At 40.0% G+C, this 27831-nt stretch overlaps 1 long non-coding RNA gene across 1 annotated transcript; it reads right to left on the bottom strand.

Annotated features, from left to right (window-relative positions):
* LOC129524836 (uncharacterized) lies at positions 1–27689 on the bottom strand. The gene is made up of 3 exons (XR_008668757.2): positions 27572–27689; positions 27052–27124; positions 1–130 (listed from the first exon to the last, which is right to left on the bottom strand). It is a non-coding gene; the product is annotated as an uncharacterized lncRNA (long non-coding RNA).
* Positions 27690–27831: the final 142 nt, after the last annotated feature.

Raw genomic sequence — 27831 nt, 5'->3', positions numbered from 1 at the left:
TCCACATTGGGAAGCCTCTTCAGGTTCTTAGGTAATCCCAGCCAGCCAGGCTGCCTCGCTTCTCTCTCTTTCCTTGTCTTAGGTGTCTCCTGTCACTTCTGTTGAATTCCAGTGTTCTCTCTTGGGTGATCTATTAGAAGTGTGATTATTTACTCACTATTTTGATTCTTTCTTTGTGGAGGAAGTGAATACCAGATACCTGTATTCAGCCATCTTGAAGTCTGATTTTTTTTTGAAATGCATAGTGCAGCATGCTGAATAATAATAATTGAGTACTGTACATTTCAATATTGCTAAGAGAATATATTTCTAATGTTCTCATCACCAAAAAAGTTAAATATTTGAAGTGATAAATATTTTAATTAGCTTAATCATTCCACATTATATTAAAAAAATCCTAACAATACTTTGTACCCCACAAATATCTACAACTACAATTTGTCAATATATAATAAACATTTTTAAATGAATTTCAATGATAGTGGGGATAAACAAATATGTATGTAACCAATTAACTCTAAATCAAGATAGACTGCGATAAGTGGAACAAAGTATAAAGAGAAACAGAAGAAAAATAGATTAAATCCAAAGTTGAAGATCTGGAAAGACCTTCTGGAGGTGATGGTCACTCAATTGCATCTTCAAAGATGGCTGGAACTGTAAGCATCTGTGAGGACCATTAAGTGAGCATCAGGTATCTGTACAAGTCCCCATCTCCAGCTACACCACAGTCACCAGTGACAGGAGCCACATCTCATTCCTCTTTTCATTGGTCACTGTTCACAGCACAGGCCTCGGGCATAGTGTGTGCTGATGGTGTTTTAATTGGATTATTTTGACTAGGGATGTTTTTGTTGGCAATATTTCTTAGTTTCTTAAGGACAAATTGGTAATAGTTTAATTTCTAACCTGTTACTTAGAAACTCTTAAGCATATCTACTAGAATTCAATACAAACACTCCAAGGACATTAGAGACATTTCGTCAAGTGCCGTGTTTCCTCCAGAACAAAATGTGGAGAAATGTTATCAACAAAATGGAAAATAAAAGTCAAGTTTAGATTCATCCATTACAAAAAATATCCTCACATTTATAAGTATATTGTCAGTGTAGAATACACGAGTTTTATGCACCTCTTCATGACATTTTTCTTACAATTTTTTTAGACAGTAAAATATTTGTGCCTTGAAGTATGTCAGGATGAGCAGTTTTAAGGTTTAATGGCATGGTTTAGGTCCATATGAGCCTATGTTCTCAAATATCTTTAACCAAATGACCGTATTGTTCTAGAAACAGATGTGTTCAGGGGAGATGTAATGCAGGTTCAGGATGACAGCCTTCCACAGCCTCTGATTATTGTCCACACAGGGCACTGAACATCCCCAGTAATCTGTGAAATATGCAGAAGGTAAGCTCCCCAGCTTGAGTTCCTTGCCACTTAGCCCTGGTGAGCTGGCTGGGCTCCAATTCAGGTAATTGCATCATGTCTGCTCAAATTTCCTTTGCAATTTCAATCAGATACGTTATCCTCCTTAGCATGGCTGCCCAGAATGATAGTTCAGGATTCCCTTACAGCTGCTAAACAGCTGCTGTGTTCAACCCAAGAGGTGACTACGTTTCAGTAGTGGGTAAAATGATTCCTTGTTATTTCTTTTTGCCATCACAGAGGCATTGTGAGGCTTAATTAATTAAAATGTGTACAGCTTCCAAGGTGCAAGTTGTGGTAAAGTTAGCAGACATTAAGTACTAAGCATTTTTAAAGATCTGCACCTGGCTTTCTCTGAAAGAAGAATCTAGACATGAGATACTGCTTACACTATGACACATCAAGTTTAATTTTAGTAAAATATTTTTGGAAATGGATATTGGTTGAATTTAGAATTATACAACATGTTATCTCTTTTGTCATTGTAAATGATATTCAGTACTAATGAATCAACCTTGCACTTAGATTTTCATCAATAAACTTTTCATTGACGGCTCGACATTACTAATTGTGAGTGTGTTGACCTTTTTTGTCCACCATTTCCCCTAATTCTGCCATGTGACTTTCTATGCATGCACCTTACTCATGGAAATATGCTGTTTTTTTTAAAAAAAGCTATCCCAAAATTTAACGTCTTAAAACAATCATCCTTTCATTACATTTTATAATTCTGTTGGTAAGGGATATGAAAATAGCCGGGAAATTCTTCTGCTCCACCTGATATTGACTGGTGTCATTTTGTTGTGTTCAGCTGGGGTGGCTGCATCAGACTGAAGTGTCTGCTAGCTTTATTTACAAGCTCAGTCCCTTGGCAGAGTTAGATGGAAAGGCAGACTCAGCCGAGTACCTCTTCATCTAATGTCTGAGCCTCTGCAGATGGTCTCTCCAGCAACATAGTCGAACTATTACCTGGAGACTCAGGACTTCAAAAGCCTAAGACGGAAGCTTCCAGTTCTCTTGAATACTAGAGCTAGAAAAGGCACATGTCACCATAATTCTATTTGCTTGATTAAAGGAGTCACAGGCCAGCCCAGATTCAAAGAGAGAGAATAGATAGGTCGATCTCTTATGAGAGAAATATCAGAGAATTATGGGCATCTTTAATCCACATACTGACCACATTACTAATGTTATTATTCATGGCTGTTTCAAAGAGACCTGAGCTTTCCACAAGGGATCCCTCCGCAATTAAATATCCAGAAATAGCTACAGAGTCTGTACCAACCTTTTGGACTTCACATTGATCTAAAATACCATTGAAACAGAGCAAAAGCAGCTACTTCTTCAGCATTATCACCTGTAAAATGTGCTAACCACAACAATTCTTATTTCTCTTCCCTAAATGACACAATGCTACTTCCCTGAACTATCATTTTCAGTAAAATTGCAAGCAGTTTTAATTCTCCAAAGTGATTTTACACCTGAATACTTAAAAAGACTTTCAGTGGAGGTAAGTCAGATACTACTTTTTTCCATTTTGCTGTTGACGAAGTTGAAATAGAGGTGGGAGATTTACTAGGTCTCCAAGCAATGAGTGATGAGTCACTCATTGATGGCCATTCCATTCAGGATTTTATCCACTTTACTTCATATGCTTTCTTCCCACCAATATTTCATTCACAATCTAAACATCTTTGATGAGGTTCAAGCTTCTGACTTGACTACAATGGAGATATTTTTGCAAGAGGGCAAAGCAGCTCTGAAGCTAGATTTTCATGGAGCGATGTCTAAGTAGGGCTTGCTGTTGCTGTTCCTACTTTATTTTTCCATGGGCATGGAGTAAGAGAGTATGGCATGATTGAACAATGTCTGGTTTGCTCTGTTTAGCCATATCACAGCCAGAGATGTAAGGTTGTTCAAGTCTTCTGGATTTTCTCTTCCTAAAGCAAAATGCATTGTCTCCATTATTCTTGCTCCTTTTCTCTAATTCTTCATATCCTTCTCAGTCTTGAAGGCTCACCTTAGTTCTTCCAACTTCTCTGAAAGACTTCACTCACTACCTTAGTTTGCATTTTACTCTTACCCATGAACTCATAGAATTTTACAGTCTGGAGTATGCATTATCAGAAAGCAATCATTTTCATTCTTCTGCCCAGCAAGATGTTTTAAGCACAACCCCTGTGTATATTTCTAGGTTATAAATCACCCCGCTGATATAAAACCCATCACATAGTGATCCTGCTCCACAGAGCTAACAGCATTTCAGGGGAAATTCACTGAGAAAACACTACACGCTAGGCACTGTGGACTTCATATACTGGGACTTGACATAGTTTATCTCATTGACATCTCAAAACAATCCTAGAGGGCTTTATAGATGGTGCATCTGGAGTTCTGCAAGGTCAAGTCACTTGTCCAAGGTCACATTACTCGTAAGTGGCAGAGAAAGGAGTTAAGCTCAGAACTGTGTAACTTCAAAAACAAAGCACTTGGCCATTAGGCTATAGTGTCTTCGAATAATTGTATTATATATATGCACTTTCATGTATATGTATGTGTGTGTAGTCTAGACAGAATCATCCAGAGAATTGTATGGTGATATTTATATTTCAAACGTCTTGTGTAGCATAAAAAAGGAACTGTCAACTATTAATAATAACAGTAACCAACATTCTTCCGACACTTTCACTCTTTTATTGGACTTTCACATACGTTATCCATTGAATTTTAAATAGACCACAGATTCCACAAGTCTCAGAATCTTAGGCTAACAAAGTAGTGAGGATGTAGTTTCTAATCAAAATCTTTGATTAATTTACTAATTAATCTATAAACTGGCATCTTCCCTCTGTTCTTGCAGCCATTCTCTGAGGTGCATCTACTCATGGTTATAAAAGCAAAATAATGATCACAAATGTAATGACAATACTTTCCAACAAATACATCAGCATTAATATTCTATATGAATTAAATAATTTGATGAACTAATAATTTAATGAATTAAATAATTTAAAACACAATCATATAAGATATGTATTATAATATAGTATTATTATTTCAGTTGATATATAAAGACATGAGACACATGTGAGAGCACATGGACACACAGGAGAACAACACACACTGGGGTCTACCAGAGAGTGGAGGGGAGGAGGAGGGAGAGGATCAGGAAAAATAACTAATGGGCACTAGGCTTAATATTTGGGTGATTAAATAATCTGTACACCAAACCCCATGACAGAAGCTTATCTATATAACAAACCTGCACATATACCTCTGAACCTAAAATAAAAATTAAAAAATATATATTTTTTAATTTGGGCATCCTCATCTAAATAGGGATATTTGTCAAAGCATATCTACATTTAGGATCTAATTAAATGACTGTCTACATTCCAAATCATGACTTTAAACTTGATTGCATTCTCTTGGACTTAACATGTAGAATGGCTGTGAGGGAACTTGAAAACCAAGAGGTGGAAAAAATCCAAACTCCCCAGTCCAAAATAAGACTCAATTTTTAAATCCCTACAGGTTTTCTTCCTCCTAGCAGCTGGCTGCCAAGAATGGAGTGAATTCACCACAGTCCTGCACAAGATTTAATGGGGTAATTTAAAAGTGTGCTAAGAGTTTGGCCCAGGACTTGGTTTTGCTTTTGCTCTGCAGATTTTATGTTGGTGGAAGCAGTTCAGGCAATCCATCATTTGTGCATGGCGATGCCAGTGACACAAGTCAGTTCTTGGAATGCAGTAAAGAACAATGGTACCAAGTGAGGAGTCCAACTTTGGCAGCAACCTATAGAAGTTTTAAGGACCCTTTGGCTGTGGTTACTGTTCCTCTCAGGTAACCATTAGCAGCAAATGACAGGGGAAAACGGGACTTCCATTCCCTCAATCTGCCTAGACTTTGCTTTCTTTTTTTTTTCATTTTTCGCTTACTCTTTATGCATCGATATGCAGATTGCAGATTCACTTTTATAAGAAAGCCTCACATGATATTCCTAATCTGATAAATGTGAGAAATGGTATCTTTAGAGTATTGTAAGTGTTATGGATGAGATAGATCATCTTTTCAAACACTGGTGAGAAATTTTTTTCTCCTTTTCCATGAATTGTCTGTTCATTCCATTAGGCAAAGACCAAAAAAACTGCTGTAGTGAGCTAGGAAACAGATATCCACTTATGATGATTATAGAATTATAAACTGTATAGTAATTTGTCAATAATCTGCTAAAAATTTTAAAGTGCTCATTCCTAACAATTCAATTTCTATGTATTTATCTTACAGACACATTTATATATGTGCCAAATGGCATACTTATAAGACCTTCATTGCCACACTTCAAGTAAAAAATAAGATCGAAAACAGTATTAATATTAATAGATATCTGGTTAAATCAACTATGGGAAGAATATCCACTTCCAGCCATGATGGAGTAACTGATACGAACTAGCTCTCCAATCATAAATACCTATATGACTGGATAAAATATATGAGACAGTATTTTCAGCACTGAACAACAGACAGCATAAGAATGTGATCCCTGAGAGTGGAAAAACTAAAAATTTGAGACCCACAATTGCCCAGCCTTCTACATGGGGATAATCTCCTGACCGTGGTACAAAGAGCTGAAATGAAACAGGCCATGGCAGACATGCCAAGGTGAAGAAGCAGAAATCAGAATTGGGGGCAGCTGAAGTGGCTGGAATCTATTGCATCGAATATCAAAGACAAAAGGGGAATTATATTCAGAAGGGACCTCCGTGAATCTACACAGAAGCTACATATGAAACTTCACTGTCAAAGAACATTTGGAAATTGAAATAAAATATAGTATCACTTAGAAAAGCACAAAAAATATAAAACACATTGCGATAAAATACCAAATATGTACAATATTTTATGCTAAAACTACAAAAAATGTTGAAACAAATCATGGAACACTTAAAAAACAAAAAAGATAAATCACATTAATGGATTGGAGGTTTAATATTGTTAAGATGTTAATTCTTCTATAATTGGTAAATATATTTAATGCAGATCTCATCATGTAGACATGAAAATACTAAAATTGATATGAAAGAGCAAAGGAACTAAAACAGCCCAAACAATTTTGATAAAGAAAGACAAAGTTGGAAGTCTCACACTATCAGATTTCAAGATTATAATAAAGCTACAGTAATCAAGACATAGACAAAAGGAACAGAATATAGTCCAGAAACAGACCACACATATGTGGTCAATTGATTTTTAACAAAGAAGCTAAGACAACTTCAATTAATAAATGATAATATTTTCACTGGGTTCGGTGGCTCATGACTGTAATCCCAGCACTTTGGGAGGCCCAGGCGGGCGGATCCACTGAGGTCAGGAGTTCGAGACCAACCGGGTCAACATGGTGAAACGCCATTTCTACTAAAAATACAAAAATTAGCTGGATGTGGTGGCACATGCCTGTAGTCCCAGCTACTTAGGAGGCTGAGGCAGGAGAATCGTTTGAACCTGAGAGGTGGAGGTTGCAGTGAGCCGAGATTGTGCCACTGCACTCCAACCTGGGTGACAGAGCAAGACTCTGTCAAAAAAAAAAGAAAGAAGAAATAACATTTTCATCAAATGATAGTGAAACAATTTGGTATCCACATGTAAAAACAAAAAAGAAAAAGAAACAGAGCCTGTTTCTTAGGTTAGACAAAGATTTCTTAGCTAAGACACAAAACTGATACATACGCAATTAATAAAATGAAAAAGCAAGCCACAGACCAGGAGAACATGTTTGCAACTTACATATCACGCACATGGCTTGTATCAAGACTACATAAAGAAATCTTGCAAATAAATGGTGAAAAGAGAAACAACCCAGCTTTAAACTTGGGCAAAAGATTTGAACAGGTAGTTCAAAAAAGAAGACATGCAAATGGCTAATAAAAAGATGAAAAGATGTTCAACATCATTTGTCTTTAGGATTCAAATTAAAACACAGTGAAATCTTTTTGAACACGCATTAGAAAGGCTCTAATGTAAAAGACCAGCCATATCAAGAGCTGGAGATCATGGACAAGGGAAACTCTCATACACTACTGGCAGAAAAGCAAAAAAGTATAATTTGGAAACTGATTTGTCAGTTTATTAAAAATGTAAATATATAAATAGTTTGTTACCCTGCTCTTTTCTTGCTAGATATTTACCCAAGACAATCAAAAACATATGTTCATAAAAGACTTGTACACAAATGTCCATGGAAGATTTTTTTTTTGTGATTGCTCAAAGCAGAAAATAAAAGCCAAATGCCCATTGACAATTGAGTGGGCTAATACATATTTTATTTGTATACCACGTGATATGTATGGTATACCTAAATAAAGGAATTCTTCTCAGTAATAAAAAGGAATGGACTACTGATACATACAACAAAATTATGTAATCTCAAAATTATGATGTTAAGTAAAAGAAGTCACACAAAAACACAGTATGTATTGTAAGATTACACTTACATATAGTTCTATAAAATGCAAATAAATCTACAAGTGACAGAAGCAGGTAAGTAGTTGCTTAGGGATAGGGTGGACAGAGAGAGATGGATTCTAAATGGGCATGAGAAAACTCATGATGAAAATACCTATTATCTTAATTGTAATGATGGTCTCACAGGTGTATACATATGTTGAAACCTATCAAATTGTGCACTTTAAATATGTGCAGCTTATTGTACTTCAATGATGCCTCCCTAAAGTGTTTTAAACAATTATATGGCCCACAAAGCACATCTTCCAGCCAGAGTGGCCTGGCTGTGGCCCAACAGCTTGAAGTCTCATGTGTCAGGAATATCACAAAAGCCAGAAGGACACCCTGAAATAAATAGAATTCTGCCACAGAATGATCCAAGTTTGTGTATCTATGACATGCTGCGGGGAAAGAGAAACTTTCCTTCTCTGTCTTATAAGATTTGAAGAAAACCAGCCTTCCAAAGGACTGTTTGGCTGTGGCTGACTGCCTTCCCCCACCTTGTCATAAGTTGTTCAGCCATAATTAGTTTGCTAGCACCAGGTTCTGCAAAGCCAGGGGGATTTCTACGGTTCAACACCCAGTTCCTAAAGATTCTAGATGACTTTATATCTGGATCCCTGCTGTTATCAACTGCTGCTTTTTAGTGTGTTAGTAGTGGCCAATAGGGTTGGCTATAGTCAAATCTCAAGGATTCCTTTGGTTTAAAAGATAAAGTAAATCCCCTGAGGAATTTTCTAGCCAGCCTCAGTTAGCAAGATGAGTTTATCACATCTGGGACAGGAGAAAAATTATTCTAATTACATCCTTTGAATTTTTTATTCCAGGGTCCACTTAGAGGTCTTTCTATCTGGTGTTTCCGCCTTGCAGAGCCAGCTTCCCAGCTTGGAGCTCTCATGAAGCCATATCAGATGCCTGGGCAGAAATGTAGGAACTGGCAATGCAGAAGAGAATTTGTCTCCTCCAGATAGAGGCACCCAAAGCACAGCAATGCACACTGGCCTCCATCACTCCTGCAGTGTGCTTCGGCCCTGGCATAGAGAAAAGTCAGCTGCAGAGGATTCAACACTTTCTCTACTAACAGAATCTATGCCAGTTTGGGGAACAAAGAGGATTTAGTCTCTTTTCTGTCACTGGCAGCCAGATCAACAGGTAACTCAGATATAAGGGTCCTCATATGATATCGTTTGTGGTAGCCTCATGACATCTTCCTAACAATCTTTATCCTCCAGAAAAGCATTTCATTGCATCTTGAGTAGGACAGATTATTTAACTTCTCAGTACTTTATTTTCCAGTTATTCATGCATTCATTTATTCAATGAGTAGTTAATATATAACTACCTACTATGTACAGGTCATTCATGGACTTTTGGTAGGAATTAAGATTAAAATCTATATCTACTAGAAACCAACACAATTTACTTTTCTCTCCATCATTAATAATATAAACTATCTTTTTGAGCCATTATTATGTACCAGCTGTTTTTCATACATCATTCCTTTCCTCACAATGCAAGTTAAGTTTAACCAAACAATGGTTAAACAATTCACCCAAAGCTGCAAGCTTCATAACTGCCCAAACTAGAATTTGAACACAAATTTAGAAATATCTCAAACCCACGCACCTTCCACACTATCAGGCACCTCAGTAGATTACCCAGCCTCTTTTAGTGGTTTGAATATGATGATGCTTTCCTATATTTTAGCACTTCAGCAAACATGTTCACATCTATTATCCTTGGAACATTTTATTGGGCATTACAATAGTAGGAGTTGTCTGGCTGCATAGGCCCTTGGTAAATTCCTACGGTGCAGTTGTGGTTCTCAGTTTTTAGGTTCAGAAATAAATTTTGTTGGGCCAGGCATGGTAGCTCATGCATGTAATCCCAGCACTTTGGGAGGCCGACGCAGGTGGATCACTTGAAGTCAGGAGTTTGAGACCAACCTGGCCAACATGACAAAACCTCATGTCTATAAAAATACAAAAAAAAACAGCCAGGCATAGTGGCACAAGCCTGTTGTCCCAGCTACTCCAGAGGCTGAGGCATGAGAAACGCTTATACCCGGGAGGTGGAGGTTGCAGTGAGCCGAGATTGCACCACTGCACTCCAGCCTGGGCAACAGAGTGAGACCCTGCCTCAAAAAAAAAAAAAAAAAAAGAAAGAGAAGAAAAGAAAGAAAAAGAAAAAAAATCAATTTTGTCCATCATCAGGAGTGAATTTGCTAAATGCACAGGAACCTGATAAATAAGTTTAATTTATTACTTAAAAGACAAAATATGCTCAGAAAACAAGGTAGAATAGTGGAATATTGGGCATAATGTCTCATCCATTGCATAAATGTGTATAGTGTTATAGTGTGCTAGGTGCCAGCATCATTATAGGTGCTAAGGATAAGATAGTGAATGAGAGGCTGGGCGCCGTAGCTCACGCATGTAATCCCAGCACTTTGGGAAGCCAAAGCAGGTGGATCACCTGAGGACAGGAGTTGGAGATCAGCCTGACCAATACGGTGAAACCCTGTCTCTACTAAAAATACAAAAATTAGCCGGGTGTGGTGGCAGGTGCCTGTAGTCCCAGCTACTCGGGAGGCAGAGACAGAGGAACTGCTTGAACCCGGGAGATAGAGGTTGCAATGAGCCGAGATCGTGCCACTGCACACCAGCCTGGGTGACAAAGTGAGACTCCGTCTCCAAAAAAAAAAAAAAAAAAAAACCATAGTGAATGAGATCAGCAAGGTCCCTGCTATAATGGTGATTATGCTGTTAGTGCTATGATTCAGATTCCTAACTGGGAGGAAAGTAGACACACAAGTCATCGAAGCCCAGCCTTGACTATGTAGTTTGAGGTATCTGTGGGTTAGCTAAGAGGACATTTCTAGGAGAGGTAGTACTGTGCCACAGCTCGCTCACAGCAGCTATGAAGAGCCAGTTGTTAAATTTTCAGGAATTTTGTAAGCTGGTTGATGTATCAGCCATAGTCAGTATTTTTACACCATGGCAATTGACAAACTTCAAACTAGGGCTTTTCTTTCCTCTTCCCATGACAGCTGGTTGTACAAGATTTACCAGCACATCACGGGGTAGAGGCAGAGAGGGCTGGATATGTGGACCAGGAGAAAGATTTTAGCATCCTTGGCTTCTAAATTTTGTATTTAAGTTTAGGGATTGTTAGAAAAGCAGAGGATAAAGTCTTGGGATAGAGAAGCTAGCTTTGGAGAGAGTGATAAAAGCAGAGGATTGAGAAAAGAGCTTAACAGAAAAAGAAAGAAAGAAAAAAAAGAAGAAAGAAAGAAGAAAGAAAGAAAGAAAGAAAGAAACTCCAATGGTTAGTGGAGGAGAAAAATGGAGGAAAAAAGCCCTGGAAGAGATTTAAATGACTCAGGTTTGAAGTATAAGGAAGAAATTTAACAAGAAAAGTGTAATAAATTTCCAGAAGAAAGTGTTCCACTTTGCTACGTGAATCTTTTAAAACCGAAGTTTAAAAGGTGTCCAGGAATTTCGGTGGCTGGGGTGGGATGAATCCTTGATAAACGTGAACAAAGCATTTTCCAAGAGTGATGGGGAATGAAGTCAGATGCAGAAAGGTGAGAAGTAAATAGGATATGTTTTGGAGATTACAAGGATACAGGACCAGAGAGTGCATGTCTGTTGACTGGGAACCCCTTTCTTAAAAAAGTTGAATCTTCCTTTTCCAGGCCTCACCCCGTGGATTCTTATTTTTTTTTTCTTCATGCAGGATATGCCCTTCTGTTAGCATATTCCTTTTTCACATGGAGGATGAAGAAGGCAACAGCTTTAGCTCTGCTGAGCAACCATGCTCCCCTGAGACTGATGGCTCCCAAATCATTGAACCTGGAAGTTCATCTGCTTATCGTTTATGATAGGTTTTTCTACAGATGGCTAATTTCATTTCCCATATGCTGAATTTCTTTCTAGCTTTCTGCTCAGAGGGGAATCTAAATTTCATGCTCAGGGAGTGCCCTGCTCTTACCCCATGAACATAAGCTCCAAGAGAGAATGTTTTCTTTGCTCATTTCTAATTCATAAAATATGCAGCAAGTTTGTGGAAGAGGAGGAAAAAGACATTACATTGCCTACTTGGCAGTAACCACCCCATCCCAACCAAGAGGGGTGGCCTCATCTGCATGCATATGGAGAGGGTGTGGTCAAACTCTGTACCATGATGTTCTACTACCCAGGTCTTAGCCAGCTGAGCTGAGGATGGACAACTATTCAACAGATGGTCATCTCAAAATCTGGAAAGGGACTTGCTGGCTTACAAAGACAAGCTGAAATAATCAGATTACCTCTCTCTTAAACTTCACTCCGGGACTTTTAGCTTGACTCCTTCCAGCATGCGCTGGAAGTGCAAATAAAAATAGAGAGCATATGGATAGGCAGGAAGAAAAAATCAGAGTAGAGAGATGACCACATGATTCCTGAGAGATATAGAGTGTTTAAGCCTACAGCTGAGCCTTACAAGAACTGGAACTTTGGAACTGGAAAGTTGGACACTAAGGACAATGTCAAATGTAAAGATAATTTACTCAAGGTTTCAGTTGATTACAACAAAAGAGCCCTCCTTAACATTGACGTGGATTTTATCCCAGACATTACATTTGCATTTACTAAACACTTACTCTATGCCAGATGCACAGAGAATAAGGCCCTATCTTCCCTGTCCTCAGTTCTCTGAGTGGAAAATAGAAAAAAAAAAAATCTCTGTTTGCTAAGTAAGGTGTCCTTGAAAAAGGGAAAAAGGGAAAATTAGAAACAGCACCTAACGTCACAATTTGGCGGTAGAGTGTTTCTGCAATAATTGAAGGGCAGCCTGATTTTCTATCAGCTAATCAAGGAAGCTCAGTCTCAAATAGCTGGCCACAGAGTATCTGCAGCTTATCTGTGTTTAGAATCATTGGTTCGCCACTTCAGACAGTATAGATCTACTAGCCCATTTGACAGTCTGGTTGGTTTCTCTCTGCTACAAGGCCACAGTCTGAATGCTATTTCTTGGTTTTCTCAAGAGGAATATCTTGAGGTGGCATGGCTAATTCTTAAAAAATACATATTTTGTTCCCTATTAAGAGGCCCAAAACCAATAAGCAAGAATAATGCACAGACTTGAGGCACCTAGATTAGGATTTGGTAAATGGGAGCTAAGTAGGATGCAAGAATTATCTCACATAATCCTTAAATAGTACCATAAAGTACCTACTATTATTATTTCCTTTTTTTTTTTTTTGAGACAGGGTCTCACTCTGTGGCCCAGGCTGGAGTGCAGTGTTTCAATCATGGCTCATTGCAGCCTCAACCTCCTGGGCTCAAGCGACCCTCCTACTTCAGCCTCCCAAAGTGCTGGGATTATAGGTGTGAGCCACCGTGCCTGGCCCATTACTTACATTTTGTGATTAAAAAACAAACAAACAAACAAACAAAAAACCTAAAGGTTACTGAGGTTAAGTCAACTTGCCAAGGTCACCAGCCAGAGGTAATGGATTAGGTCCAGTTGTATTTCCATGGTCTTCATTATGACACTATGCAGGAAACATCATGCTTACATATTCTTATCCAAACTAACTCATATCATTGGCAATAGCAAGATAATCAACAGTGTAAGTTACACTTTCACTCATCACCCTCAGAGTAGCTGTTCTCTTTGGGAAGAACAGTTGCATAGAACAACCTAGAAAATGTGGAATTGAATCAAATAAAGGATAATGCATGAGTAGATATTCAATGTCCTTATCTCATCACACATAAAAATAAAAATATGTGTGTGTAAATATTAATTAATATTCAGGCCTATTACAGCAAAAAATGAAGAAAGAAGGAGGGAGGAAGAGAGGGAGGGAAGGAAGGAAGGAAGGAGAGAGAAAAAAGAAAGAAAAAAGAAAAAAGAAAGAAAGAAAGAAAGAAAGAAAGAAAGAAAAGAAAGAAAAAAGAAGGGGAGAAAGAGAGAGAAAGGGAGAAAGAGAAAGGGAGAGAGAGAAAAGAAGGAAGGATGGAAGGAAGGAAGGAGAGAAAGAGAAAAAGAAGGAGGGAGGAAGGAAAGAGAGGAAGAAAGGAAAGAAAAAAGAAAGAAAGAGAAAGAAAGAAAGAAAGGAAAGGAAGAAAGAAAGGAAAGGAAGAAAGGAAGAAAGAAAGGGAAAGAGAAAGAAAGGAGGGAGGGAGGGAGGAAGGAAGGAAGGAAGGTCTACAATACTTACAGCAATTGTTGAAAATGGTGAGCTGGTCATACTTAATTATATGTAACTGAACAAGGTAATATGTCAGTGTTTTCTTTGGTAAACAAAGATGTTGGAAACTTTTAATTATCCAGAAAGTCTCACAAGCTGTGGCTTATATCCCCTCCAGGCTGCCAAGGGCTGCACAGAAATAGTTTGTGCAGTGATGGAAACACAGAGTTAAATAATGAAGCAGCTCTCCCATCTCTGGGAGGGAAGCAGGACAGCTTTCGAAAGTATTCACTTTAGTGTTGACTGGAGGGAAGAAAGAGAAAAAAAAATAGGCCTTCCATTCACACACCAGATGTTCCCACTAAACAACCACTTTCAAGAAAGCTAAGCTTGCGCGGATGATGATCATTGTTGAGTTTGGGAGCTCAGCAGCCATGGAAGAAAATTCCTGCAGGGGTGAGAGCTGCCCATTGCTGTGGCATGCCATGGTGTTCTGGCTTTGGCAGGGGTATCCATGTCTCTGTATCTCATGAGCTGCAAGAACCCCTGCCTATCCCTAGGCTTGCAGAGTCCTCTGCTCTGGCTCGTTGCTGGAGATGCGCACTGTGAAACTCAGCTGTTCGTGTTTGTGGGTGGTTGCGGGAGCTGCCTTTCTTGTTTCTTCAGATTATTACAGTGAGGAGGGGGAAGCTGTCTATATCTCTTACATTGTCCTATATCTCTTCAGTCTGTAAAGACACTCTGAATCACAGGGATGAAGAAGGGATCCTTGTTTTGTGGTCTGACCACTGCAGGATGGTGCCTTATGTCAAGCTTCCTAGAAGCACAGCCTGACACAGTGATTTGGGGCATGTAGGGCACTTATTTTATTTATTTTATTTTATTTTGAGATGGAGTTTCATTCTTGTCACCCAGGCTGGGGTGCAATGGCATGATCTCGGTTTACTGCAACCTCCACCTCCCAGGTTCAAGCGATGATTCTCCCGCCTCAGCCTCCCGAGTAGCTGGGATTACAGGCATCCACCACCACGCCAGCTAATTTTTGTATTTTTAGTAGAGACGGGGCTTTGCCATGTTGGCCAGGCTGGTCTCGAACTCCTGACACCAGGCGACCCACCCGCCTCAGCCTCCCAAAATGCTGGGATTACAGGCATGAGCCACCGCGCCTGGCCAGGGCACTTATTAAGAGAGTGGTGTAAGGGAAAGAGAGAAGGATGAAGGGGAGAAAGAGCGGAACAAGGATGTAGTCCCAGGTTGCATTCAGTTTTGACTTGTCTGGCAAGGAACTCTGGAGCATGAATTATGCTGCAGACTTGCCCTGTCAAGGAGTTGGGGTTACTTGCAGGAGAGATGGGGACTATTCTGGGGCAGGAGCTGTGAAACATTAGCACCCAACACTCACAGATGCTGGTGTTGGGTGCGCCACTGTCATTAAAGGAATGTAACAATAAGTAAAGAGAGAAATCAGGGAATTGCCTTCATATTTAACTCATTGTGGCAGCTTGAGCTTGTATATTAAATTCATTACATAATAGTGTATCTCATTTGATACATATAATGACCTGATAAGGTGGGCAGGGCAGATGTCGATTCTTTTCAGTACTGACTGCTATTTTACAAAAAAGGAAATGTGCCCAGGTTGACTGCATTACTGGCCTAAGTAAGCCAGATTATATGAGAAGAGTTGCAACTAGAACTTAGGATATCCAACTTCAAGATCTGTGTCCTTTCTGCTATATTGCTCTGTATCTCACATGATAAAAGATGAGAAAGCTTAAATGGTGATAGCAAGCATACAGGTAGTATAGCAAACAAATACTGGAAGAAGTAAATAAAGGTGATAAGAATTGAGCTGAACTCAACAAAAAAAAAGGCATGGTGGGGAACCACATCTGTGCTGGGTGTATTCTATGGTGGTTGAGATTTAGCTGGATAGAAAGATGAGACATTTCCAGGCTCAGGTAGTCCAGAGACCAGAATGACCTAGGGTCCATCTAGGCAGAGCATGTGGCCCATTCTGGAGAGAGACTAGAGTAGGATAAGCAATGGTAAACTGTGTGTCATGCTGGGGAGAGGGCTGTCAGCCACTTCAGCCTGTCTCTCCTCTCACTTGTCTCCCACATGGTTTTTTTCCATCTACCCAACACACACCCTTCTCTAGCTTTTAAATTTGGCTATCATTTCTCGTTTTGTTAACTCCCGAATAACTGGTCCTGAGCAGTGGAGAGTTGCATGAAATTGCTTTCCTCCATTAGATGAACATAAATAAAGCCATTTAAATTCAATATGCATTTCCTACGAAGCAACAGTAGGGTTTTAGAGAATGAAGATGGTTTAGGAGAGGCCAAGGTACTCAAAACTGCTCCACTCTTGTCTCAAACACACCTATCCATGAAGTTCCCAAGAGTCCCAAGAGGAAAGACAAAGGAAAACAAATTGCCGCATTCCTGTTCCTAAGACCTGGACCGCTAACCCTAATGCAGAATGTTTTGAGAAACCTGAGTGAAGCGTGTGACCCAGCCTGGATATTTATAAGGCCTCTTCACCAGCCTCTCCTCTCCTGTAAGCACCACTGAAAATCATGGGATCTAATGGCTCAGTCTATTTTATGAAAACACAGAAACCTGCAAGAGGGCATATGAAAGAAAACTCCCTTCTTTCTTGAGAGATGGCCACAGCATGGCAGCAGGGTGGATCCTATAACTAGCAAAGGGAGCCCCACCTGGGTCCTAGAAACTGGAAATCAGATCACTCTCTTTTCTCCTTCAGGTGGAAGTGGGGGCAGCGCCATCAGTGGGAAATTTATTAATAATCAGTCCGTAGGCTGGTGTGATTAAAGGGCTTATATAACTGAAGGTACCTAACAATAGTAATTTACAAAACACAGACCACAAAAACAATCCCGTAACAGACAGCCCAGATTCACTCTAACCCACAGTCCTGGCCTGGTAAGTTTCCTTGGGAAAGGAGGAGCGAAGGAAAATACATGGAGCATGGAGCCTAGCATTGCGTGTTAACAGCTAAGTATTGGGAGAGCTGCTGCGGAATCCACACAGATATGTTGCTTATCTCAACTGTTATCCTTTTGCCTGTATCTTTCTTTAACTTTTTTTCTGGGATAGGCCTGTGTAGTGGGTTAAATGGTGACCCTACGCAAGATATGACCATACAGAACATGAATGTGACAGTCTTCTTATTTGAGAAAGAAAAAGGATCTTTGCATATATAATTAAGGAACTTGAGATGAGATCATCTTGGATTAATGGGATGGACCCTAAATCCACTGACACATATGTTTATAAGAAGGAAGGGAAAATTCACTGAGAAGGTGAGGTGAAGATGGAGGTGGAGACTGGAGTGATGCATTTACAAGCTAAGGAACGCAGAGAAGCTCGAGCAGCCACCAGAATCCAGGAGAGAGAAATGAAACAGATTACCCCTCAGAGACTCTGGATGGAACCAACCCTGCCAACTCCCTGACTTTGGACTTCTGGCCTCTAGAATTATGAGAAAATAAATTTCTGTTGTTTTAAGTTACTCAGTTTGTGGTCATTTGCCACAGCACTGTAGGAAACTAATGCAGGCTTTTAGCTGCTGTTCACTCTCAGGTAGTAACAACACGGTGGGTGGATGAACCCCCAGGATGTCCCCAGCCCAGGTACCTCAGCTATCAGGAAACAAGGTCAGCTGTGTATCTAATCTGCACTGAAACTTGGGAGCTTCCACAGTCCATTGGGGCCCATGACCTCACACAGAAGCTCCTGCCCTGGACTCATCAGGCAACATCGCTGCTCAAACACATCCCATTAAACCTGACTCAAGCACATCTCAACACCACTAGGAAATGTGCTCACATGACAACTGTTCTCTTTTTTGGCAAAGGTCTTTTATCAAACAATACAGAGAATATTTTCAATCATTCCTACATCACAATGAAGAGATAAACCCTGTTAGTGTGTGTTCACTGAGAAAAGAAAAGAAAAGAAAAGAAAAACCCAAAGGTAAAATACCACAGTTGGTACATCCAGAGATGAGCTGGGGCTTTGATGCTCCATGCATTTTAGCAGGTAGCTGACAGGATGTAATTCAATCTTTTTAACTTCATGATATATATCTATGTCAGTGACTTTAAGATAAAGAAAAGACTTCAGTCAAAAATGAAACTTCAGATGATTAATGTGGAGAACGTTGAATAATATACAAACATTTCTTTCCCCTCAATCAGAGAGATTCTAGATTCTGCTAGTTTCAGTTCCTGTCACTGCCATCCTTTTACACAGAAAACAATTTGGGAGGGGGAAAGAAATGAAACTGTGGCACTTGGGGTAGAAAGAGGGAGGAATTTGAGGGTGTCAGGGAGACTTAAAAAAAGGGGATGAGAAAGAAGCATGGAATAATTGAAAGATCCTAAAAGATGCAAGGAAATTGCCACATTGTTGATAATAACCATAATAACAAAGCTAATGATAGGCTTTTGGAGAGGGAGGACCTTGCATGGTGTCATATTTGTTATAAAGAAAAGGAGATGTTCAGTTGGCAGGGATGGCTGCATTTAGCAATTTGGCATTCATCCTCCAGCAGCCCACCAGCCACATCATGGGCCAGCCACTTGTCTCCTACACTGTCCCGGCTCTAATTTTGCTTCTACAAAATTATTGGTATTGTGGCTCTTCTCTGAGACTTGACAAAAGAACAGGTGTAAATATTAGTGGGGGTGATGGGGTTGGTTTAGGGACTATCTTTTCAAAATTTGTTTCATTGTTTCCTATAGGAGGGAGAAGAGGCACCACTGGGTTGTTGGATGGGTTGGAGTAGAGCCCTTTTGAGGGGCAAACAGGATGCCTTGGGGTCTGAACCTTGCTTTGCTTCGGCCCAAGCAAAGACTTGCCTAGAAAAGCATGGAAGGAGGGTGGGGGTGGAGGAAATGCTTACTGATGCGGAATCTGTTATACTTCAAATGCTTTATATTTTTATTTATATTTATTAATGTATTTTAGAGACAGGGTCTCTCTCTGTCATTCAGGTTGGAGTGCAGTGGTGTGGTCACAGCTGACCTTGATCTTTTGGGGTCATGTGACCCTTCCTACCTCAGCCTCAGGAGTAGCTGAGACTACAGGTGCTCACCACCTTGCCTGGCTAATTTTAAAATATTTTTAGAGATAGGGTCTTGCTATGTTCCCCAGGCTGGTCTTGAGCTCCTGGCCTCAAGAGATCCTCCCACCTTGGCTTCCCAAAGTGCCGGGATTAAGGGCATGGACCACCATGCCTGGCCAGCTTTATATTTATTATTTTATTTTCTTCACAAGGACAAAAGAGAAAATTGAGGCTTGGGGAGGTCAGAGACTTATCCAAGACCATACAGCTAATAAATGCAGAAACTGGAATTGAATGCAGATCTCTAGCCCTTCAAAGGAGAAATTCATATTATACATCATGCTCCTGTCGCCAAAGGGAGATGAAAAGCCCTTGATGAGTGTGAGGTGGGGAGTGATGACATTAATTCTGAGAGCTCAGAGCTGGAGACAATTCATCTGAAGGAAGAAAGGTTATACCACATGTCAATAAACACTCACAAAAAGCACATATTGGAAATGGAAAAAATTTAAGAGTAGATCATTTTCCAAAGTGGATGGGGCTAGTTTGAGCCTGCTCACCTTCCATTCCATGTCCTCCAAGTCCGAGGCTTCCAGAATTCCAAACCTGAATCCCTAGCCATCACCTTGTACCAGAGCGTCAAGTAGGTACTAAAGTCGAAGGAAGAAATTTTATTGGAAAATTTCCCTTCTGTTTAAAATATTTTCTCAGCACCAGGGATGCTTTCCCCAAGCTAAGTTCTTCACCTCGCAGTTTATGCAGAATTTCTTGCCTTGTTTGATAACCACTTAAAACCTTAATTGGTGTTGTTTTGTTCCAACATTTGTTAACAATGGCAATTATTTATGGATGGTACATTGCCAGCGAAATTACTAAACCAAAAAAGTTTCTCTGCTTTTGTGAAAGGAGAAAGATAAAAGAGAAGCAGAGAGCAACATTAGAGCCATTTTCTTTGCCAAGAATCTTGAGTAATGATTTCCTGTATCTTTAATACTTATTGTGAAGGACCGAACAAATTACAGTTTCTTTTTCCACTTATAAAGACCAATAAACCATCCTCTAGCAGATATTACACTACTATAAGCTCTCTTGAAATTATTGTCTGTCTTTGTCCTATGAATGTGCCTGTGTTAACTATGCTTAATAATCAGTATTGCAGAGCAATATCATTATGTTTCTTAAAAAGTTTATTAAAAGAACTCTAAGGCAATACCCTAAAATCCACAAGACCTGGAGAACCATTATGAACATCTGACGTGACTTTTCTTTTTTAACAGATAACTATGAAATGAATATGTGCTTATTTTTAAAAACTTGAAATGACATAGAAAATAAATACCTTGTCATTGCAGACTAGCAGCTTTCTAGCTCATTTCTGACTGTTCCCCCATCCCCATTAAACCTCCAGTTCTGTCCCTTCTCCAACTTTCAGCATTCCATTATTTTTCCTGAGAGAAGGGGAAAGGACTATTCTAGATGGAATAAAAAAGTGTGAGAAAATTACAACATTTAAAAATAGCTAGTGTAGATGAAATTTCCTTTGAGAATTCTTCCTTAACTTTCACCACAACTTTTCCTCTGGGGAATAAAAGAGTTATTCCTTTCCTCTCTTTGTTACCTTTCCCTAAATTATTAAAGCACTTTGTCTCCCAAAAGAGTGTGTGATAGAAGATTGAAAACAACTTACAGGAATGTTCCTTAAATAGTAAGAAGTTCCACCAGACCAGGAATGAAGTTTTGTATTCATATCTGAAATTCCAACATTTAACATAGTACCAGCCACTTGGTTTCTTAGTTTATGCTCAACAAATACTCAAAGAACAGTGATTTTAAAAATCACTTGAGGAATTATTGTAGTGGACATTCATTCTCTGTCCAGCATCCATTCTGCCTTCATACCATTCACTTATTTCCTTAGAAGGGAATAGGAGAGATAACTTTTCCTATAGTATATGTTGTATAAGAGGAACAGTAACTCCAAATGCTTCTACTACTACTTCAAAAGCCAGAACAATAGTTAGGGATTTCTTCCCTAATCGTTTTCTTCACTGCTTAGTGTGCTAGGGCTGTCATAACAGTGCTATAGACCAGCTATTCCCCACCCCCGGGGCAGCGGACCCATACCAGTCCCTAGCCTATTAGGAACCTAGATCCCTAGCATGCACAGTTCACAATAGGATTCACACTCCTATGAGACTCTAATGCAGCCAAATGATCATAACCACCTGAGCTCCACCTCCTGTCAGGTCAGCGGTGGCATTAGAGTCTCATAAGAGTATGAACCCTAATGTGAACTGCGCATGCAAGGGATTTAGGTTGCGCACTTATTATGAGAATCTAACTAATGCCTCATGATCTGGGGTGGAACAGTTTCAATACCGAGACCATCTCCCCCACCCCTGCCCCCTGTCTGTGGAAAAACTGTCTTCCAAAAAAACCACCCCTGGTGCCAGAAAGGTTGGGGACCGCTGGCTTAAATAACAGAAATTTATTTCATCACAATTCTGGAAGTTAGAAGTTTTAAATTCACTCCTTGGCTTATAAGATGGCCATCTTCTCCCTGTATCTTTTTATGACCTTCCTCTGTACCTGTCTGTGTCCTAGTTTCTTCTTCTTATAAAGACACCAGTCATTGGATTAGGTCCCACCCATATGACCTCATTTTAGCATAATCACTTTATGAAAGACCTATTCTCCAAATACTATCCCATTCTGAGGCCCTGGGAGTTAAGGGTTCTGACACACGAATTTTGGAGGAACACAATGCAGCCTGTAACATTCATTGCACACGCAGTGAGCATGGGAGCTAAACTTTATGCATTATGGGAACCTACCTGGAATTTTTAATCTTCAGTAACATGAAGGTAGAAGAGATGACTGCAGTTCATTCATCCCAGAGGAAAGGTCTGATAAGATGCTGTCTGCTAGAAAAATATTCCTAATCTTCCTGATTCTCATCCCTCCAAAGCTATCTTGGCTTCTGCCTCTTTCCAAGATAAGTGTTTCAAACCTGATTCTGTGAGTTCCCGATAGCCTTGTAATAAATTCCTTTTGTTTGAACTAGCCAGGATCAGTGTCTATTTTCTGCAACTAAGAACGCTATTTGATACAGTATTTTAAAGACTTTTTCAAAAACCATCTCAATTTGTGCTCACTGACCTCTGAGTATGTTGGGGTTCACCACCCCCATGAGAGGTCCTCAGAAGACACCAAAGCTGATGGGAGATCTCCATAAATATAGTTTTGGGGCTTAGAGAGTTGAATTTTCACTCATAGGTCAGGATTTGAAAGGGAAAAAAATGCCAATTCAAGGGTAAATGGAACATGGACACAATCTCTGACTTTGGATAAATGGTTCCTCTGGGTTTTAAGTCAGACTGACCACATTTCCTGGTTTGCTTGAGACAGCCCTGTTTCATGCTACTTTTCCCAGAGTAATTATTGATAGTGGCTCATCCATCCCCAAATGTATTCCAATGTGTGTATGATAAATTATATGGCCACCCTATTTTAAGTGTGTCACGGCCACTGATGTATCCCTAGTACCCAGAACAGAGCCTGGTAGAAAGTAGGTGTTCAATAAATATTCTATTAAGGAAAGAATGGATAAATCAATGAAAGGGGCCTTGCCCCATTATCAGCTACAGATGCACATTTAAATATTTATTTTTCTTCTACTTGTGCCTCCCGCTGGTCTATATCATCGAGCCAAGAGGTTTTGGAAGGACAGCATCTCCTTATGGAGAGTTCCTAGACACAAAGGAGACATGTGTTTGGAGACTTGCCATATTCCTGTTAGCACCCATGGACATGGTGGATGCCTCTTTAAAAAGGATGGATTTCAAGACAAGGTGTGAAGCCCACCTGTTATTAAAAAGCCTGCCAAGATCTGAGCTCCACTGAGTTCAGTGTTCCTTCTCCCCATACCTGCCCTCCCCACGCATATTGCCTGGATGAGGCTCCAACTTGATCAGTAGGCAACCAACATGCCACTAATTAGGAGGCACAAGGCATAGCGGAGGATGATTAGCTCATGATGAGCACACGCTGCCTAGAGTTGCCTTGTTACTATTATAAATAGATTAGAAATCTGGGGAGCATCTGCACTTCCCCTCACAGAGGAGACTCTGAAATTGACAAGTTGAAATGCAAATGTGTCAAGCAGAGCTTCATAATTGACAAAGATTAACTTTATTTCTCTAGACCCATCTCTCCCTTCTTCTTCCTTTGATACCTCCTCCCTTGACAAGTCCTGGTTGCCAATGACAGAAACCCAGCAATTCTCCAATTGAACCATAAGATTTTGGAAGGACAGTGCAAGAAAACCATTCTGGCACTCCAAGGACCAGATGTGTTGTTTATGGAGACAATTATGTGCTTCCCAGGTGAGTCTACCCCGAAACCAAGAAAGACAGAATAGTGACAAGAAAAACAATCCTGTTTGCTCTCTGTTTGCTACCACAGCATCCTCCTTTCTCTCCCCATGCACTGTGGTTGGACAGACTGCTAATTGCAGCCAGTTCCTGGGCTACTGACAGCAATAACCCTTCGTAAGTGGGAGTAAGCAATGAAAAACCTTGCACAGTAGGAAGAATCTTCTGGGAGAGGCCCCAGGGAGGAGAAATGGGGCCTTTTTGGTGGTAAGAGTATCCCTGGAGCCCAGAAGCCATCTGCATGTAGGACACTGCACAGACATTTCCGCTGAGGAAGTCTCTATTCTTTGGGGAACAGACCACACATTTCCTCGGGAGCAAATCACTGAGGGCTCCACATTATCTGGTTCATTTTTAATAGCTGCAAACAGCATTGTTCCCCAGAGACTAAGCTGTAATGACAGATGGCATGTGTGCCTGTCATGATCTATTTTCCTGTCTTCCCTGGCATTTTGTAAAGAGTCTGGATCTTGCATGTACTCTAGAACAGCTCTTCTTGAACCACAGCTCAAGGAAGGCACTGGGAAACTGTGCCCTTAGCATCTCTGGCTATCTAAGAGGTATATTTTTACAAGTAATTGTTTATCAGATATTTTTTTCAATGTGTGTGGACAAAGGAACCCAAGTCAGTGACCCCAGGACCTGGGACTGCACACGTCCTCACGAAACAAAAGCACTATATGGTAAGGGACAGTGAGGGAGATGCAAATGATGTTTTTAATACCTGAGCTGAAGAACATAAACAAGCAAGGCCAAAGTGTTTTTTGTCCCATTAGCATGGCTACGTCCGGGGCACCCACACATGGTTAGAGTGAACATGTTTTAGAAACTGAGAGCTTCCAGTCATTGACTTTATGAGGCATTCTTGGCAATTCTGACTAGAAGAGTCCACCTCTTGCCCCTTCCATATGGTCCAAGCAACATTAGATCAGTCATATTATTTAAAAAGCAATAAAAGAAGCAATGACTTTTGGGATCAATGTGTAAGTAGTAAATTTTAAACAAAATTATCTTCCTCCTGAAGGGGAACTGATGGAGAAGGCATGTCTCTTCAGGTAAATCTGGATTTTTTCCTCTGCAGGTACAGCCCTAAGTGAGACTGCTTGGATAATTTTTACAACTCGAGGCCAGAGACAGTGCTATGTGGGCAAAGATCCAGTGCAATAAAACTAGCACTTCTCAGAATCAATTTATTATTTGTGTCTTTACCCAAATTATCTCATTTAATCTAGATTCCAACCTTGGAAAGTAGATGTCATTATTTGTAATTTATAGGTAAGGAAATTGTACCTTGATTATGTCATTTTACCCCTCTGAGTCTCAGATAATTGAAAAGTGATGGATCCAAGTTTTAGTCTCCAGTAAACTGAACTCTTAACTGAGAGTCTCCCCCATTTTTTGTATACAATGTTCCATTGGTTCATCTCTGAATGAACCTACGTCTCATCATGATACATGGTCAGAAATGCAAAGAGCCTGTTGAAGGACACTCTGCTACTGTAAAGAACATGGTGATTAAAGTTTAAGGAACATCAAGATGCATAGTGCTTTGGGAATTAATGGTTGGGTTATGTCTGGTCCCCTTTGGCAGTACTGTTGGAGCAGACGAGAGAATTTTGGCAGGATGTGGTATAATCCAGATGAGGCATCCTTATTGCTTATGTTGTTCTCTGGCCTTCTTCCCTCTGAATAAGGCTCATCACTTTAAAAGATGAGCAGCCCAGCAGGTAGAACTGGGGTGAGCAGCTGTCTGCTGAGCAGTTTCATTTCAGTCCAGTGGGAAAAGCAAGGGCGTCAGGCCATGGGCTGCTAAACAGGCGGGTCCAGAGGGCAGTGGCATGAGGAGGGCTGTGAGCCACTGAAGGATGAGTGTACTTGGGATGTGAGATTCTAAACTGTTCTGGACATTATAAAATATGGGAGCCACATGACTGGCATTACCGTCAGGCTCTCCGCTGTTGCCCAGTGATATGCAGTTCAATCTGTTTTGCATTTTGAGGGAGATGTGTGATAGTAAGGATCCCACCTTATTATAATAAACATTGGACTCCATCTTCATCTCTGTATTACCTTGCTTTGTGACTTTTGGAGTCACTTTCCTCTCTGTCTATTGCTCTGCAGATGTGAGTTCTCCTAATACTGCCATACTTCTGGAATTGGCAATGTGCTTTTCACACCTCTGGAAATCAAAACAAGCCAGGAAGGCAGGCCATGAAGTGTTTTCCTTTTACGAATGAGGTACTTGGGTCCAGAATTACTTGCTGAAAGTTAGAGATCTACTAATTTCCAGCACAGTATTCTTTCCAAGGCACAATCCATCACCACCTTAACTCACAGTGTATTTTTGTCCCAGATAGCTCATTGAGTGACTCTCAAAGTTGCAGCTGTTGCCCAGGAAGAAATGAGCCAATTTGGAAGCTGTTCTCACTTCTGTAGATTAAGGTACCTTGTATTATGATAACAGGAGTCAAAGGAGGTGACTTTTACCCAATACTTATTCCTGAACTATTTTAGTGGCAGATAAGGCAGTTATTCTCAAATTTTCATGTACATGAGAATCCTGGAAGAATACAGCCCTGGAGTGCTTCCATGGGCCTAGTTATTAGCTTTACAATTCCCTTAAAGGCAATTCTGATGCAAAGAGTGTCCTCACCACTGGTGAGAAGCCCTGCATGGAAATAGCTGCAAAGCCAACCACACTCTCTGCTATCTGCCTCTGCCTCAGTCTACTACTGAGAAATCTAACAAACTCATGCTGATGGTGAATACAGTGTCTATATTCTTAGCCATGGCTTACCCAAATGACCCAACTGACTCAGACTTTCTTACTGCTTTATTTCTCTTTCATCTCTCTTAATCCAGGGAAGAAACTTCCCCAACCTGGGCAGAAAATTAACAAGAAAAACTCAGATCCCATTAGGAAGCAAAAACTAATGCATTTAGAAAATTCGTCTTTGGCTTAGGATAGAAATAATAGACATTTTACATTATTTGAAAGCTCCAAACTGTCAAAATCCCTAAAAGAAGTATAGGCACTTAGACCAAGAAAACCCCCTGCTTCTTTTTGAGATACTTAAGTGACATTCTCAATATGTGAGGCAGGTACTTATATAAATTTTTCAAAAGGTGAGTATAACTCACGAAAAGTTATAGCAAGAATTATACATGATTTTAAAATAAATTCCCAAATCAAAAGAAAACCACCTTTGCTTAGTTCTTTATCTTCAACTTAAGTGCAGAAAATATGATTCCAGAAGATTGAGCCAGTTTCCAAAATATGCAACTAAATTATCAACAAATGATTTCTGGTTTCTTAGAGCCATGGAACTTTATCACATATTTGAAACACTAAAGAAATAAGAAGAAACATCCAACTTACAGCCCTTATTCTGGGTGCCCAGTTTACATTTCCTTATTTACCTGGTGAAGAAGAGCCACCAATAAGCAAAGAACCAAAAAACGACATTTGCTGTTGGTTTCATGCATCGAACAGCTGGAAGAAGGAAACAAAATGGACACATGTTGTTTTTCTCCTTTTCATTTCTCTTGCTTAATAAGTCTTCATACCTGACTTGGCATTCCATCATCTCTACCACTCATTGGGAACTCATATCAAACTCAAAGACCTTGCAATTACCAAGACTTTTGCTCAGAGGTCCCAGCCATATATATGTGAATGAAAAACTTTGACATGGGTTCAAATAGGTCATTTAGTGAAAGCGCTCCATGGGGCAGTGGAAAATGAATAGGCAGAGTAAATCAGATTATTGTTTCCAATTATAGTACCTAGTACCAGAGTAGAAAGAATCTATTTCTCTAGCCATGGAGGTTGGACTTGGCTGTGTGATTTTCTTTAGTCAACGGAATGTGGATGAAGATAAATAAAGTGACCATTTTGAGCCCAGGCCTTAGAGACATAGGGTTGTTCTACTGGCCTCACCTGGAATTCTACAATCCACCATGACAAAACATGCCCTGGGTAGCTGCGGTTCCAGGATGATGATAATTCATGGAGCAGACTCAAACTACCTGAAACCTCCTTCCAGATCAGACCAGCAGAGCCTGGTCAGTCCTGATATGTTCAGCCAAACCAGAGCCAACCTAAAGATTCATGAGCAAAAACCAAGCATCTGTTGTTATAAGCCATTCATTGTTTTCCATGTAGCATCACTATAGCAATAGTTTACAGACACAGTGGAT

Source organism: Gorilla gorilla, chromosome 8 (genome assembly GCF_029281585.2).
Source record: "Gorilla gorilla gorilla isolate KB3781 chromosome 8, NHGRI_mGorGor1-v2.1_pri, whole genome shotgun sequence".
Taxonomy (NCBI): Eukaryota; Metazoa; Chordata; class Mammalia; order Primates; family Hominidae; genus Gorilla; species Gorilla gorilla.
This window is presented reverse-complemented; position numbering and strand designations above follow the sequence as displayed.